Source organism: Carica papaya, chromosome 3 (assembly GCF_054855325.1).
Source record: "Carica papaya isolate Zhongbai chromosome 3, ASM5485532v1, whole genome shotgun sequence".
NCBI lineage: Eukaryota > Viridiplantae > Streptophyta > Magnoliopsida > Brassicales > Caricaceae > Carica > Carica papaya.
In genome coordinates, this window is record NC_142311.1 from 15,606,338 (window position 1) to 15,622,255 (window position 15,918).

A 15,918-nucleotide genomic window follows, 5' to 3' on the forward strand; every position below is an offset into this window, starting at 1 on the left:
CCTTATACGGAGCCATGCCAATGCTTGCTTGGTAGTTATTGTTTTAGGCAAATTCTATCAGGGGCAGATGGTCGTTCCAATGGCCACCAGAGTCAAGGACACAAACTCGAAGCATATCTTCAAGTGTACGGATTGTCCTTTCAGATTGTCCATTAGTCTGAGGGTGGAAGGCAGTACTGAGGGACAGCTTCGTTCCCATGGCTTGCTGAAAGCTACTCCAAAATTGAGAAGTGAACCTAGGATCCCTGTTGGACACCACTGTCACTAGAACTCCATGTAATCTGACTATTTTTCGAATATACATTCTTGCCAACTTAACCAAGGGATCGGTCATTCTGATGGCTAAGAAGTGGGAAGACTTGGTGAGCCGGTCAACAATTACCCAGATGGTGCCATGTCCTACGCGTGCCTTAGGTAACCCTGTCACGAGGTCCATGGCGATATGTTCCCACTTCCATTCCGGAATCGGTAAAGGCTGAAGTAGCCCGCCTGGACGCTGATGCTCTGTCTTGACTTGCTGACATATCAAACACTTAGACACAAAGTGCTAGAAAATCCTTCAACGAACCTGCGGTAATAGCCCTTGTCGGAGCACGGTGGAGCTGCCGTGCCAGAATTTAAAAATTGGCCGAATAGGCCTTGGGTCTGATTTTTGAGTTATTTGGGACATGTGTAGGTACCGTAAGCGCGTTTTAGTTTCTGAAAAAAAAAATTCAGGGAATCCAAGGACTACCCATAGGCGTAGTGAAAATCTAATTTTCGACGTCGAATTAGGTAAGGACTCCTCACCCTATTTCCTATCATGGGATTAAAGTTTAATAAATGATAAAACTGTATTTGTATAAATTAAAATAAATATTCATAATTTATTACGATTGCTAATGGAGCTCGAACCGGACATATTTCTCTATCAGTTCCTGTTTGATTTATTTTACAGTGTAAATGCAGTATGGTATCTGATTTAATTATTCTATGGTTTTGAATGCATGAATCATTGCTTACTTCATTCCGGCCTGATTTTGTGAATCTAATGATATGCTTGCCTTGTTGGATACTCGTTGATTGCTTTAGTATTCATGTTTATGTGGGAAACAGAAAACTAAGAAAAAAATAGAAAAGAGGTGTGAATTGATAAATGAATAAGTTGACAGCCTTACTAGATATCATAAGAGATGGTGGACGGACCGGGTCTATAGGGAACCCTACCGGGAACGTTGCCTCATACTGGATGGGGTATGGAGACTTTAAATATTTTAGCACTCATACCGAACGGGGTATGGGAACGGCCTGTTTCACTCTCATACCGAACGAGGTGTTGAGGTTTATTGTTTGGCGCCCATACCAAACGGGGTATGGGGATGGCCTAGAAATTAAGTTTGTTAAGAAAATGATTCACGTGTAGCGGGGACCCCTATGGATCCCCAAGGATACTAGTGGGCTGATAAGAAGGGGGCAACAATTGTTTGATGATTGAAATATAAAGGTATGACATGTGTTATGTTACAGATTATGTATGAATTTATGATATCTATGATGTTGTTGTTTTCATGAGTTGTTCTTATAAATTCTACTGAGGTAAGTGGACGGTAAATGGTTTGATTATTGTTAAATGAATTTATTCAGAATTTATGCTCCATTGGTTGTTTTTGGTTTTCTACTAACATTTACTTCTGTGACAGTGATATAATGTGATGTCTTTACTGGGCTAGTGTAGCTCATTCCTTATTTAACCATTTCAGATCAGGAGGACTTGATCCTCGAGCCCGATCCACAAGAAGAGGGCGAGTAGATGCCTAGATGTTTATTAGTTTTCTTATAGTCTTTCATTTCTAGTATTTTCTTTAGAGGACTTATTTTTTGATATTGTTAGTACGTTTAAGTTATTGTGTAAAGGATATTAATCAAAACCTTTTATTTCACTTCCGCACTCATATTCTTTATATACATTTCCTTTTAAATTTCTGAGGTCGCTACATTCCCCACTGCTGGAGAACAAACACGAAGGGTCCTCTCTACTAGTTGTGCCTTGGGCAGAATGGCTGAGTAAGTACTAAGCTCGAACACATACAATTGTTGTCTAATCTCAAGACGGAGGCCCTACTCGAACTTCTTTTCCTTTCTGTCTTCATCCATCATGCTCTTAGGGAATACCGGTCCAACTCTAGGAACCTTCAGGCATACTTTGACACAGTGATATCACTTTGGACTAGGTGTGCAAACTCCATTTTCTTCAGATGTTGGAGGTGCTTTGGGAGGTACTCTACATTGAAGGTCATCAGGAACTGTTCCCAAGTGACTGAAACGGGCAGGGTGGCCTGTTTGAGCTGCCACCAGCGACCTGCCTCTCCCACAAGCATATAGGTGGTAAGTACAACTTTCTATTCGAGAACCACCCCAAGAGTCGCGAAAGTCTTCTCTGTCTCAACTAACCAATACTCAGCCTCTTCAAAGAGGATGCTCCTATAAAAGTAGATGAGTTTAATCTTTTGTACCTTTCAATATAGCCTAAGTCCATCATGGGTGGAACTGAGTCCCGTGGAAGAGGGACTAGATTGTGTTGGGGAGGGACTGGATTGCCTTGTGATGGTATTGGACGATACAGTGGAGGCACCGAATTATACTGTGGTGGTACTGGCTGATGTGATGGTGGCTTTGGACCCTCCCACTACAAGGGTGGCTCAAACTATGGCAGCAGGGGAGGGTCAGGTAGCTCCCTCCTTTCCTTCCAGGCCTGCTGGGCAGCGATGAGTCTCTCCAGCATCTCAAAGAGTCAATAAACATCCTCTCGAAGTGAACCCTCCCGAGCTGCTCGGTTTAGTGGGGGTCTTCCTCTTCTCATCTATCTGTACCTGCATTTCACAAGGAATGGTTGAGCAATAATTCATTTTTAGTGTTTCCTCAGGTCTTTGTATAAAGAATTGTTTCGAGGAATATGGCTCTGATACCAATTGTAAAGGTCTGAAACTTAAATGAAAATAAAGTTATAAATTAAATACGGAAGTGAAATACTCGAGTTAGGGTTTACATTCCTTAGACAATATTTTAGAATGCCTAATAAGACTATGGGAATATCTCTTCTAAAAGAACAAACAGAAATTAAAGAAATAAATGAAAAATAAAATAACTGAGCATCCTATGACGACCTCACTAGCTTTTAAAGGGAGTCTGGATGGTAAACTATTCACAACCCTCTTGGTGATCAGGATCTAGATCTTGATCCTCTTGATCTGAAATAGTTAATAAAATGGGTGAGCTGTACTAGCCCAGTAAGAATTTCATACTAATCACAGATACGAAAAACTGAAGATTGGTAAAAATAAGAAAAATAATCAATAGAGCCCTTAATTTAATGTAAATTCATTTACTATAAAAAAAGTCATTTATTCCATATTTACGTAATAAGTTTTTTCAAAAATAACCTATAAAAACCCATATCCATACACTTTTTATTATCACATATAAGACAATAAGAAACGATCATTTTTAATTTTTACCCACTTAACGGTACTCCTAGGGGTCCAAATGGATGTTCTTCTACTCATGAACCTAATATCTAATTAAACAATTAACCGGCCGTCCCATACCCCATCCAGTAATGGGTGCCAAATATTCCACCACCTTGATACCCCGTCCGATATGAGGGTGAACTATATCTCCCAAACCTTACTGGTAAGGGACTTTCCAGCCCTGTCCGACTGAGGTAACGTTCACCTTAGGGTTCCTTATGTACCAAGCCCGTCCGCCCTTTCCCGATCTCTTAGTAAGTCTTTTCCATATAGATTTCCATCAGTATAATAATCAACCACGCAATACCCATATATCATTTTATACTCACAGTTCACTTAAACAAATAATATAGTTTAACACAACCAAATAACAAATGACCAGAATACCGAAAAATAATATAAGGGAAACAAATAACCAAATAACCCAAAAGATCCTAAAAACCATCAATTTAGTTATGCACAGTATAATAGTAAACAAATATAGGCAATATAAGAAAATAAACAAGAAATTGAAACGACTGTAAACTAATCGGTTCCGGCTCCACTAATGACCTTTAATTATTTTTAGGATTTTCTAATTTCTCATAAAAATACACAATTATTAATTATTAAGCCTTAATTTCTCGTAACAGAGAAAATGGTGAGAGATCCTTACCCAGATCGGTGTTTCAGGACACCGTGTTGTCTACTACGCTTTCTAACAGGTACTGGATTTCCTAAATTTTCTCTGCAGAAATAAAAATTCTTATCACATATTTAAAAATACCCTACAAATCTAAAATCGGTGTTTAAAACTCATTTTAATAATTTTTGGGGTTCCGACAAGGCAGTGCTACCATGCTCTAGCGTCAACTCTACCACCCACAGTGGCAGTTTGCCTCAACCTAGCCGATTTTACTGTTTTTTAGTGGTTTCGGCCAAATTTCTGCAAAAAAACACGTCAAGAGCCTCTGTTGGTCAAAAAACCACAGAAAATTGAAATCACCGACGTGGGGGACCACCGGGTACGACGGCTCCACCATTTCTCCTTTGTAGCTGAGGTTCGTTTTTTGGCCAACCTGCACAGAAAAGGACGATGAACACAATGATCAAAAAATTACATGAAATAGAAATCGAGAAGGGGCACATCGGAGGATTTTCGGGGCTTTGGCCGCGGCGGCTCCGCCGAGCTTCGTCTGTAGTTTTTGGCTCATCCATCGTCCCTTTTGCTCTGATTTGGCTATGGAGGTGCTCGAAATCAAACTCCGAGCGAGTAGGGGAAAGTTTTACCTGTTTTGGCGGTCAGTGGTGGCTCCGATGCGGCGGCAGTCAGTGATTGGCCTCCTTCTCCAGCGTTTGGTTTTTCTTCTCCGGGGGAGCTAGCAGCTAGGGTTTAGGTTCCCGTGTGATGCAATGTATTTATACCCATTCTGCTTTAATCTGGGTCGTTCATCGTGATCGATCTCGCCCATCCGATCGTGTCTAAGGAGGAAATGAATCTAAATTATCCATCGCGATTTGATCTCGACTCTCCGATCGCATTTAAAGAAAAAATAAATATGAACCGTTCATCGCGATTTGATCTCGACCGTCTGATCGCGTTTAAATGGGGAATAAATTCAGATCGTCCATGCGCGCAGGATCGATCCTAGGCCGTCCGATCGTGGGGCAAGCAGATCGCCCACGTGGCATCCTGCGTGGCACTTACGTCAGTGTGTCTCGCCATCAAGCGTGCTCTACTTCGTTGGGGTTGTTAACTGGACGATCCTACGTAGCACAATTTTTTTATTTGTACTTTAACCCCATATTTTCAATTTTTCTTTTAAAAACACCATCTGAACTAAATTTTCACCTCTTTTTTTCCAAAATTATTTTTAATTTCATCCATAACCTATTTTTTCCATAAATTCAACAAAAATTAAAATAAATTAATTTAAAAACAAATTTTTATATAACTTGGAATGTTAAAATTAATTTCAGATCAAATTCTAGGCCCGGGTATTACATTTACATAAATTGGTAAACATATTACCGTAATTTACTATTAAGTACAGAATGTTATAGTAATTTTTGGAAAAAAATTATATTTGTTGTTAATCAATTAATTAATTATTTTCTTCTAATATATAGTAATTTTATTTATTATATTAGTGATTATTTAATCAATTTAATAATTTATATACATTTATTTTAATTAATATTTATTTATATAGTTTTACTACTTTAAATTAATTAGTAAAGATATTATGATAATTTTATCATTAAATAGCGCATAATAGTAAATTTAGCATCAAAAGTTAGCTTTAGAAACAGTTATGAGATAAATTGTATAAAAAGTTGAAACTATCTAATTTGTTGTTCAATTTTAAAAATTAGAAAGTTTTATGTGGATTTCATAAACTTTTAGTATAATTTGCTCAATGAAATCTTATTTCTATATAATTCAAGTGGTAAGTTTGAATGAATGAATTGCTTTTGTAAAATTTATTAAGAATTTTTTATTTTTTATTTAATTTGAAGCATTAAAATTTTATTTTAGTTGAATGACCAATTATACATTTTATATTTTATCAAAAAACTAATATATATATATATATATATATATTTTTTTTTTCTATATGATATGGTGTCTTTAAATAGCGTCATATGATAATGGCATTGTCAATAAAGGTGTTCTCAAACCAAGGATTAAATTATTTCATAAATTTTATTAGTTCTAAGTGGAGACCAAAGATTTTAAGTGACTAATTTAATAGAGTATCTCAAAAGACGAAAGAAAGTATCCATGATTTCTTTATGCTCATCTTCTTTTTGTTTTTTTTGAGAAAAAGGGACACGAATATGCAAGAAAATTGTGGTATGAATCATGAAGGTAAAATAGATCAAACAAAAAAATTAATGAAATCATAAACATCTTAATTGCATATAATTGTCTCGAGGTGAATGGTCTTGGAGATTGTTAAACTTTGATATTCATCAAAGAATTATGCCATATTAAAAACTTTCATTAATAAATAAACAAATAGTTTAATGATAGACCACAAAAAACTTAGTAGACACTAATATAATTTGCAACATGCAAATAAGTAGACATTGGGAAAATCAAGAAAGGTCATTGATGGTTTAATATATACACATATCCAACAGCTTTGAAGATGTATTATTTGCATTGAGAAGTGTATCATTTGGGCTAAATGTTAGGCCAACATCATTTGATGATAAGAAATAGATACAAATGTCTTGTCTATGAAACTTTTTAGCATATGTGTTTAGCAAGAGGAATGTCAAAAGATGATCAAGATTTCATATAATCTATAGAAGAGAGATAACTTCTCCAGCACCGAACAAGGTCTTAGAAATTTCTTTTTCTTTTTTGCATTGTAAAGTAAGTAAGCTTTGTAAAGTATAAAAAGAGAGCTAGGAAATATTATCAAGTAATATTTTAAGAGATATATATATAGAATTTTAAAATAATTATCCTTTAATAGGATAAATGAATATATTTAGAATTATTATCTGGTCGAGATCAATAAGTAACTAGAGCATAAATATAAAGAGTTTATTCGACTTTCCAACTTTGTTGTAAATAAATTCTTCATTAACTAAGTTTTTTCTCGAAAATAGGCTTATAAGAGAAGGTATGAATGAGTTTTAATAAACAAGAATTTTTACAAGAAGCAAACAAGAATATACCTCTTTTAAATAAAAAGAAAAGAAAAATATATTAAAATATTATTGATGATGTTTTCTACAACTCTAAGGGATTATTCTTTATTAATTGGCACAAAGAAATACGGAAGACATCCATATACAAAGAATAATTGCAAAATTAATGTTGTTAAATAGGATATTGCTTGTTGTTGCATTATTAAGTAAAATACATATAATAAATTTCTAACAGAAGATATTCATTTTTTGTCATTATATAAGAATTTATATTTGTTATTGTGACTAAAATTAAGCTTTTTCCATGTAGGAATAACATTATCTTATTACCATGTGAAAGAACAACATAAAATATGTTTGATGAGATAACTATGACTTCACTTGGATCATCAAGCATATGGAATAAGACAAGGTTCAAATTTAGAAAACCTAATATTGGAATCTTCATTAATTCTTTGGGATGAAGCCCAATGAATCATATGAATGTGTTTGAAAACTGCTAGCAAAATTTTATCTAATATCATGGAGAAGAATGATTGATTAGTGAGAGAAAAAAAATTTAGAAATAAAGTAATATCATTAGGAGGTGATTTCAAATAACTCTACCTTCGGTACTAAAGAAAAAAAGTATGATGTTATTCAATCATCATTGAATAAATCTTATTTATGATATCATTATAACATAACTAGTACTATTGTGAGATCATAACTTCTATTACTTCATGGGTAGGGACACAACACCATGCAATGAACTAGTCACAACAGTCTTTCACCAGGTGACCTAATCCAAAATATGCATCCCAACCATGTTTGTAAGAGCTTTCATCCACCTATAGGCAAGGTTCACCACCCGGTGAATTTCAGCTATATTGTTTTTGACGTATTTGCACATTTATTTGATGCACATTTGAAATTTCCTTTGGTTTGTTATATGTTTTATGTCATAAGTAACGTATTATTTAAATTATTTGAAATTTTTTATTTTTTTATTGTTAATGTTTTGTTGTTTTAATTATTAGAATTTGTTTTATGATGTGTTATGTGATAATTTATTTTTGTCAAGTTTTTTTCTAAAATTTCTACAAATTTCCTTTTAAATAATTGACCTTAAACTCATATTGTTTGTATTACTTCAAATTCCTTTCAAATTATACTTTTTAATTAATTTAAGTTTTATTTGCTTTTATATAGAGTTTGATATTTTCATTTATTTTAACATTATGAATTTAATGTTGGGTTGACTTATTTATTATTTTGTTTATTTTTTGGTTTATTATTCTTATTTGAATTATTATTTTCATTTAAATCTCATTTTCCTAATGTGATAGCTTGAAAATACATCCGAGTTAATTTCTTATATTTGATTTATTTAATTTAGCTTTACATGTGTTTGAAAATATATAATAAAGCTAAGAACATAATTTAAAGTCAAATGGAAAAATGATGGATAAGGATGAAGGAGTTAAAATAAGCATGAAGAGGTATAGAAAAAGGTGGGAACCTTTTAAATGAAGTGATATAATGAAAAGTGGTAACTATTAGATAAAATGATATAACAAAAAATGATAACTTTTAGATGAAGTGACATGTGAAATTTAGTGACTTTTAGATGAAGTGACATCACAAAAAGTGACGACTTTTAGATGAAGTAGCGTGTGAAAAGTGGTAACATTTTAGATAAAGTGGCATGCGAAAATGCCTTCTAGATAAAACAACATGTGAAGAATGGTAACTTTTTAAGTGAAGTGACATGATAAAAGGTGATAACTTTTAGATGAAATAATATGATGGAATGGTGACAATCTTTCCCTCATGGCTCCCCACTCCTATAAATAAGGGATAGAAGAAGGGAGGAAGAGACATTCCGGATGAGAGAAAAAATAGTGAAAAACATAGAGGTGAAGGAAGAAGAGGGAATACGATGTATGCTGTAGCGCCCGGAAAGGGGCCGAAAGCCGGAAAAAAAAAAAAAAAAAGCCACGTTGGCAGCCACATCAGCAGGCCCGGTCAACAGTCCCGGCCAACCGGGACCTGCCACGTGGCAAGACCACGTCGTTCCAGAACGGGCCACGTTGGCGATCCGCGTAGGCGCGATTGGACGACCCAGATCAAGCGTGCGATCGGACGGCCCAGATGAAATCGCACGGACGGCCCAGATTCAATCAAAAACGGACGGCCTAGATTCAATCAAAAACGGACGGCCCAGATTAAAACAAAATGGACGGCTGAGATCAAAAGGCAAAGGGTTATAAATAGAACCCCCACACCAGACCACAAACCCTAGCCGCCTGCCGCTCGCCGAAGAAGACGAACCAGAAGCCGGACGATTGAATTAGGAAAATATGTTGTGTAACGATTGAATTACGAAAAGTTTGATAGGTATTATGTTATACAGTTCATATATATGTTTTCATGACGATGATGATGTTATTGCTTTCGTATATTGTTTTATGAATTTCACCGAGGTAAGTGAATGGTAAAGGTTTTATTATTAATAAATGGATTTGTTGTAAATTATGCTCCATTGGTCTTTTTGTGTTTTCTACCCACCTTTACCTCCGTGACGGTGAGATATCGTGATGTCTTTACTGGGCTAGTGTAGCTCATTCCTTATTTAATCATTTCAGATCAAGAGGACATCGTTCCCGAGCCGGTTCCGCAGGAGGACGACGAAGGGGACGCTTAAAGACTCCCTAGTCACATTCGTAGTTTTTTACTTTCAAGTTTCTCCTTTAGGTAGTTTAATCTTTTATATTTTGTGAGCACGTTTTTGGTTTTAGTGTAAGGGATGTTATTTAAATTTTGACTTCGCTTCCGCATTTGATATTTATAATATAATTTTCATTTTAAATTTCCGAGGCTGCTACCGTTGGTATCAGAGCCGCATTTCCTCGGACCCATCCCTCACACAATAGTGCCTTAGAGAAATACTCACCGATATATCGTTACTCAATCATTCCTTGTGAATGCAGGTACACGGGAATGAGGAGAGGAAGGCCCCCACTAAACCGAGTGGCCCCAGATAATTCACTTCGGGAGGATTTAGATAGACTATTCGAGATGGTGGAGGCTCTCCCAACTACCCAGCGAAGGCAAGAGGAGAGAAGGGAGTTACCGGGACCTCCTCCGCTGGCGCAGGTTGAGCCCCCGCTACAGCAGGCTGATCCCGAGCCACCCCGGCAGGAGCCTGTTCCTCCACGGTACCACCCGGCACCACAGCCGCGGTACGATCCGGTACCACAGCCACAGTACCAACAGGTGCCGCCCCAGCACATTCTAGTGCCGCCACCACATCAGCAGGCGCCACCACAGGGTCCCCCAGTTCACCCTCAGCCGGCCCCAGTTCCTTTACCTCGGGACCCCGCTCCCTCCTTGATCGACCCCAGCTTCATAGAGAGGTACAGGAGACTGAACCCTTCTACTTTTTCAGGGGGATCCTCTTTTGAAGAGGCCCAATACTGGCTGGCAGAGACTGAGAGAGCCTTTGAGACATTGGGAGTAGTTCCTGAGCAGAGGGCTGCCATTGCCTCCTACATGCTGGTAGGGGAAGCAGTACGCTGGTGGGAGCTCAAGCGGGCCACCCTGCCTGTACCAGTTACTTGGGAGCAGTTCCTAGCGGCCTTCCATGCGGAGTATCTCCCTAAACACATCCAACATTTAAAGGAAATGGAATTTGCTCAATTGGTCTAGGGAAACATGACAGTGTCGGAGTATGCCCGCAAGTTCCTGGAGCTGGGCCGACATGCCCCGGAGACATTGTTGGATGAGGGCCGAAAGGCCAGGAAATTCCAGTGGGGTCTTCGCCCGGCGATCAGACAGCACTTATTGGTGATGGAGCTCGAGACATATTCGGCAGTCCTAGCAAAGGCGCAGATCATAGAAAGGAGCTTCGACACCCGCCCTCAGCTAGCAGGAAGTTCCCGACCCTCAGCCCCGCTCTGCAGGCCAGCGCCTACCATGACTGTCCAACCCAGTAAGAGGCCCAGACCTGCCGTCCAGGCCCCTCCTCAGGCTATGGGGGCAGCACGTGGGAAGATCTGCTAGTACTGCGGCAGGGATCATGGGGACCGACCCTGCTACCGCCTCAACAACACCTATCGCATATGCGACAGTGCCCAGCACTATGCGAGGGAGTGCCCTAGGAACCAGAATCAAGGGAGGCCTCCAATCCAGGGTAGAGTTTACAACCTTACCCAGAAGGATGCCGACGCAGACCCGGACGTGGTACATGGTATGTATACTATCTCTGGCCACATTGCTCATGTTTTGTTTGATACTGGTGCATCACATTCTTTTATTTCACATGTTCTTGCTTCCAAAATTTGTATATCACCTGATAGACTTGATTCATTATTGCTTGTATCTACCGTTGGGGGGGAGACATTGCTAGGAGAGGTTGTCTACAGGGCATTTGCCGTGGAGATAGCAGATAGGGAATTGAGGGTAGACCTGATAGGGTTAGACACAAGGGATTTTGATGTAATCCTAGGAATGGATTGGCTAGCGGCGTATCACGCCACCATAGACTGCTTTAACAAAAAGATTGTATTTAATCCTCCCAACGAGGAGCCATTTACAAGTTAATAAAATTATTCGGTACTAATTTTCCCTAATGGCAAATTCTTTTCTTCTTAATTCTCAGTGCCTTAATATTGTATTTTCTCTAACTAGGTAAACCCAAGAAAGAAGTTTGTATCCAAGAGATTCCAGTAGTCCGAGACTTTCCAGACATATTTCCGGATGAACTGCCCAGTCTACCAGGGGACAGAGAGGTCGAGTTCACCATAGACTTACAGCCAGGAACCCAGCCCATCTCGGTAGCTCCTTACCGAATGAGCCGCATCGAGATGGAAGAACTAAGGAAACAGATCACTGAGTTACAAAACAGTGGCTTCATTAGACACAACATCTCCCCATGGAATGCCGGGGTTACTTTTGCAAAGAAATGGGATGGAACATTGAGACTGTGCATTGATTACAGAAGGATAAACAAGGTAACAATTAAGAACAAGTACCCTCTTCCCCGGATTGATGACCTTTTCGATCAGTTGCAGGGTGCACAGGTCTTTTCCAAAATAGATCTACGATCAGGTTACCATCAGGTAAAAGTGAGAGCCGAAGACATCCCCAAGACGACATTCCGAACCAGGTACGGACACTATGAGTTCCTGGTTATGTCGTTTGGGCTAACCAACGCCCCAGCCATCTTTATGAATCTAATGAACAGAATCTTCAGAGAATTCTTGGATCAATTTGTCATCGTGTTCATCGATGATATCTTAGTCTACTCAAAAAGTAGGGAAGAACATGCTCATCATCTTGCCCAAGTCCTGCAGGTACTCAGGGAAAAGAAGTTGTATGCGAAGTTGAGCAAGTGTGGATTTTGGCTTGAACAAACCGCCTTCCTAGGACATGTTATATCGAAGGAAGGGGTGTCGGTGAACCCCGAAAAAGTTGAAGCGGTACTTGGTTGGGAAAGGCTGACGACAGTTAAGGAAATTCGCAGTTTCCTAGGGATGGCAGGTTATTACCGCCGGTTTGTCGAAGGGTTCTCTAGTCTAGCAGCTCCTCTGACCCGACTCACAAAGAAGAATGCAAGGTTTGAATGGAATGAGAACTGCGAGAGGAGTTTTTCAGAGTTGAAGAAGCGACTGACTACTGCACCAGTGCTGGCTCTACCGAGTGGATCAGGAGGGTACACAGTTTATAGTGATGCCTCCTATCTGGGCCTGGGTTGTGTCCTAATGCAGCATGGAAAGGTTATAGCATATGGGTCTAGACAGCTAAAGAATCATGAGAAGAACTATCCTACCCATGACTTGGAGCTTGCCGCAATCATACACGCCTTGAAAACCTGGCGCCATTATTTGTATGGAGAGACCTTTCAGATCTACACCGATCATAAAAGTTTGAAGCATATCTTCACTCAGAAGGATCTCAACATGCGTCAGAGAAGGTGGATGGAACTCCTCAAGGACTATGATTGTGACATCCTATACCATCCAGGTAAGGGCAACGTGGTGGCCGATGCCCTCAGCAGGAAAAGTGCAGGCACCCTAGCCCATCTGATGGTTTCAGAATGTAGGTCCATTGGGGCTACACAGCAGGTTCGCCTGCGAGACCTGAAGAGAGTCACATGTTTGGGCCACCTAGCAGTCCAACTCGAGTTGATCCAAAGAATAAAGGAAGCCCAGTCAGTCGACCCCGCCCTAGTAACCTGCAAGAAGAATGCAGAACAGGGAGTGAGCTCAGAATTTCAGATCTCTACTGACGGATTGATTCGTTTCAAGGACAGAGTGTGTGTCCCATACGACAGTGAGTTAAGAAGAGACATCATGACAGAGTCCCATAGTTCAAGGTTCGCCATGCATCCAGGAAGTACAAAAATGTACCAAACTATGCGACCTCGGTTCTGGTGGAATGGGATGAAGAGAGATATAGCCGACTTTGTATCTAAGTGCTTGGTATGTCAGCAGGTCAAAGCAGAACATCAACGCCCGGGCGGGTTACTTCAGCCTTTACCGATTCCAGAGTGGAAGTGGGAACATATCACCATGGACTTCGTATCGGGACTACCCAAGGCACAATCGGGACATGATGCTATATGGGTAATTGTTGACCGACTCACTAAGTCTTCCCACTTCCTGGCCATCAGAATGACTGATCCTTTGGACAAGTTGGCAAGAATGTATATCCGGGAGGTAGTCAGACTGCATGGAGTTCCGGTAACAGTGGTATCCGACAGGGATCCCAGATTCACTTCTCAGTTTTGGAATAGTTTCCAGCAAGCTATGGGAACAAAGCTGTCTCTTAGCACTGCTTTCCACCCCCAAACCGATGGACAATCAGAGAGGACAATTCGTACGCTGGAGGATATGCTCCGAGCTTGTGTCCTTGACTCCGGGGGCCATTGGGACAACCACCTACCCCTGATAGAGTTTGCTTACAACAACAGTTACCAAGCAAGCATCGGCATGGCCCCATGCGAGGCGCTATACGGGCGTCCGTGCAGGTCACCGATCTGTTGGGAAGAAGTGGGCGATAGAAGATTGTTTGGCCCGGATTTGGTAGAAGAAACCACGTCCAAGATAGTTAAGATCAAGAAGAACATCCAAACAGCTCAGAGTAGGTAGAAGAGTTATGCTGATACCCGGAGGAGAGACCTGACCTTTGAGAAAGGCGACTGGGTGTTTCTTAAAGTCACCCCCTTCAAGGGGATTAGTAGGTTCGGCAGGAGGGGAAAATTAAACTCCAGATATATTGGACCCTTTGAAATCTTAGACAAGATTGGTACCACAGCCTACAAACTTGCACTGCCTCCTGAGCTCTCCCGGGTTCATAATGTGTTTCACGTATCTATGCTACGTAAGTACAATCCGGACCCTTCTCATGTCTTGGCTCATGAACCGCTTCCACTCCGAGAGGACTTGTCTTATGAAGAAGTACCAGTCGGTATCACGGACCGAGAGAGCAGAATACTCCGCAACCGGAAAATATCATTTGTAAAAGTCGTGTGGCAGAACCACATGCCCAGGGAGGCCACCTGGGAACTGGAATTAGAATTTAGGACCCAATATCCCCATCTGTTTGATCAAGAGTAATGAGGCAAATTTTGGGACCAAATTTCTTTAAAGGGGGGAGAGTTGTAGCGCCCGGAAAGGGGCCGAAAAAAAAAAACAAAAAAACCACGTCGGCAGCCACGTCAGCAGGCCCGATCAGCAGTCCCGGCCAACCGGGACCTGCCACGTGGCAAGACCACGTCGTTCCGGAACGGGCCACGTTGGCGATCCGCGTAGGCGCGATCGGACGGCCCAGATTCAATCAAAAACGGACGGCCCAGATTAAAACAAAATGGACGGTTGAGATCAAAAGGCAAAGGGTTATAAATAGAACCCCCACACCAGACCACAAACCCTAGCCGCCTGCCGCTCGCCGGAGAAGACGAACCAGAAGCCGGACGCCGCCACCCGCCGCCGCACCGGGGAAATTTCCGACCGCCGATCGAGGTAAATTTCGTACCCCCGACTCGTTTTTCCACGCTGATTCCTCCTGTGGCCAAATCGGAGCCAAAATCCCGGCCAAACGGCCGGAATACACGGCCGAAGCCCAGCGGCGCCGCTGCGCCCCTTCTCGGTTTTTGCCTCCGATGAGGCCCTTCCCGGCCTCCGTTTGATGCAATTTTTATATCACCGTGATCACCATTCTTTTCTCTACAGGTTGACAGGAGCCGAATCACCAAAACACGAACCTCGCCGGAGAGCCGCCGCACCCGAGAGCGCTGCCGCCGGTAAGCTCCGTTTTTTCGTGATTTTTTTGCCCCCCGAGGGTGGCCCTAGGGTTGTTTTCTCACAGGGACCGATGCGAGTGTGGCCGAATTCGACCGGAAACGGCCGAAAACAGCCAACCCGAGGTGAATCACCGCCGCCAGCGGCGGTGCCGTCGCCGGAGCACGGCGGAGCCGCCGTGCCGGAGTTGCGATATTGGCCGAAAGGGGCCCTGGGCCTAATTTGGGATTTCTTGGAACACGTGCAGGTACCAGTAGTGCGTTTCAGTTCCCTGAGAAAAAATTCAGGGAAAATTAGGGACAGCCTGTAGGCGCACTGTGAAGCCGTGTTCGGACCCCGAAACGTATAAGGACCCCTCACCTTATTTCCTATCACGGTTTTAAAGTTCAATAAATGAAAAAACGGTATTTCATGAATCAACGAATGTGTGAAATTGCTTAAGGTCGCTAATGGAGCCCAAGTCTAGTGTATTTGTCGGTTAA

The 15,918-nt window shown here is 40.9% G+C and overlaps 1 pseudogene; it reads left to right on the forward strand.

Annotated features, from left to right (window-relative positions):
* The first annotated feature begins 2,035 nt into the window (after positions 1–2,035).
* On the forward strand, positions 2,036–14,752 carry LOC148266749 (uncharacterized; annotated as a pseudogene).
* Positions 14,753–15,918: the final 1,166 nt, after the last annotated feature.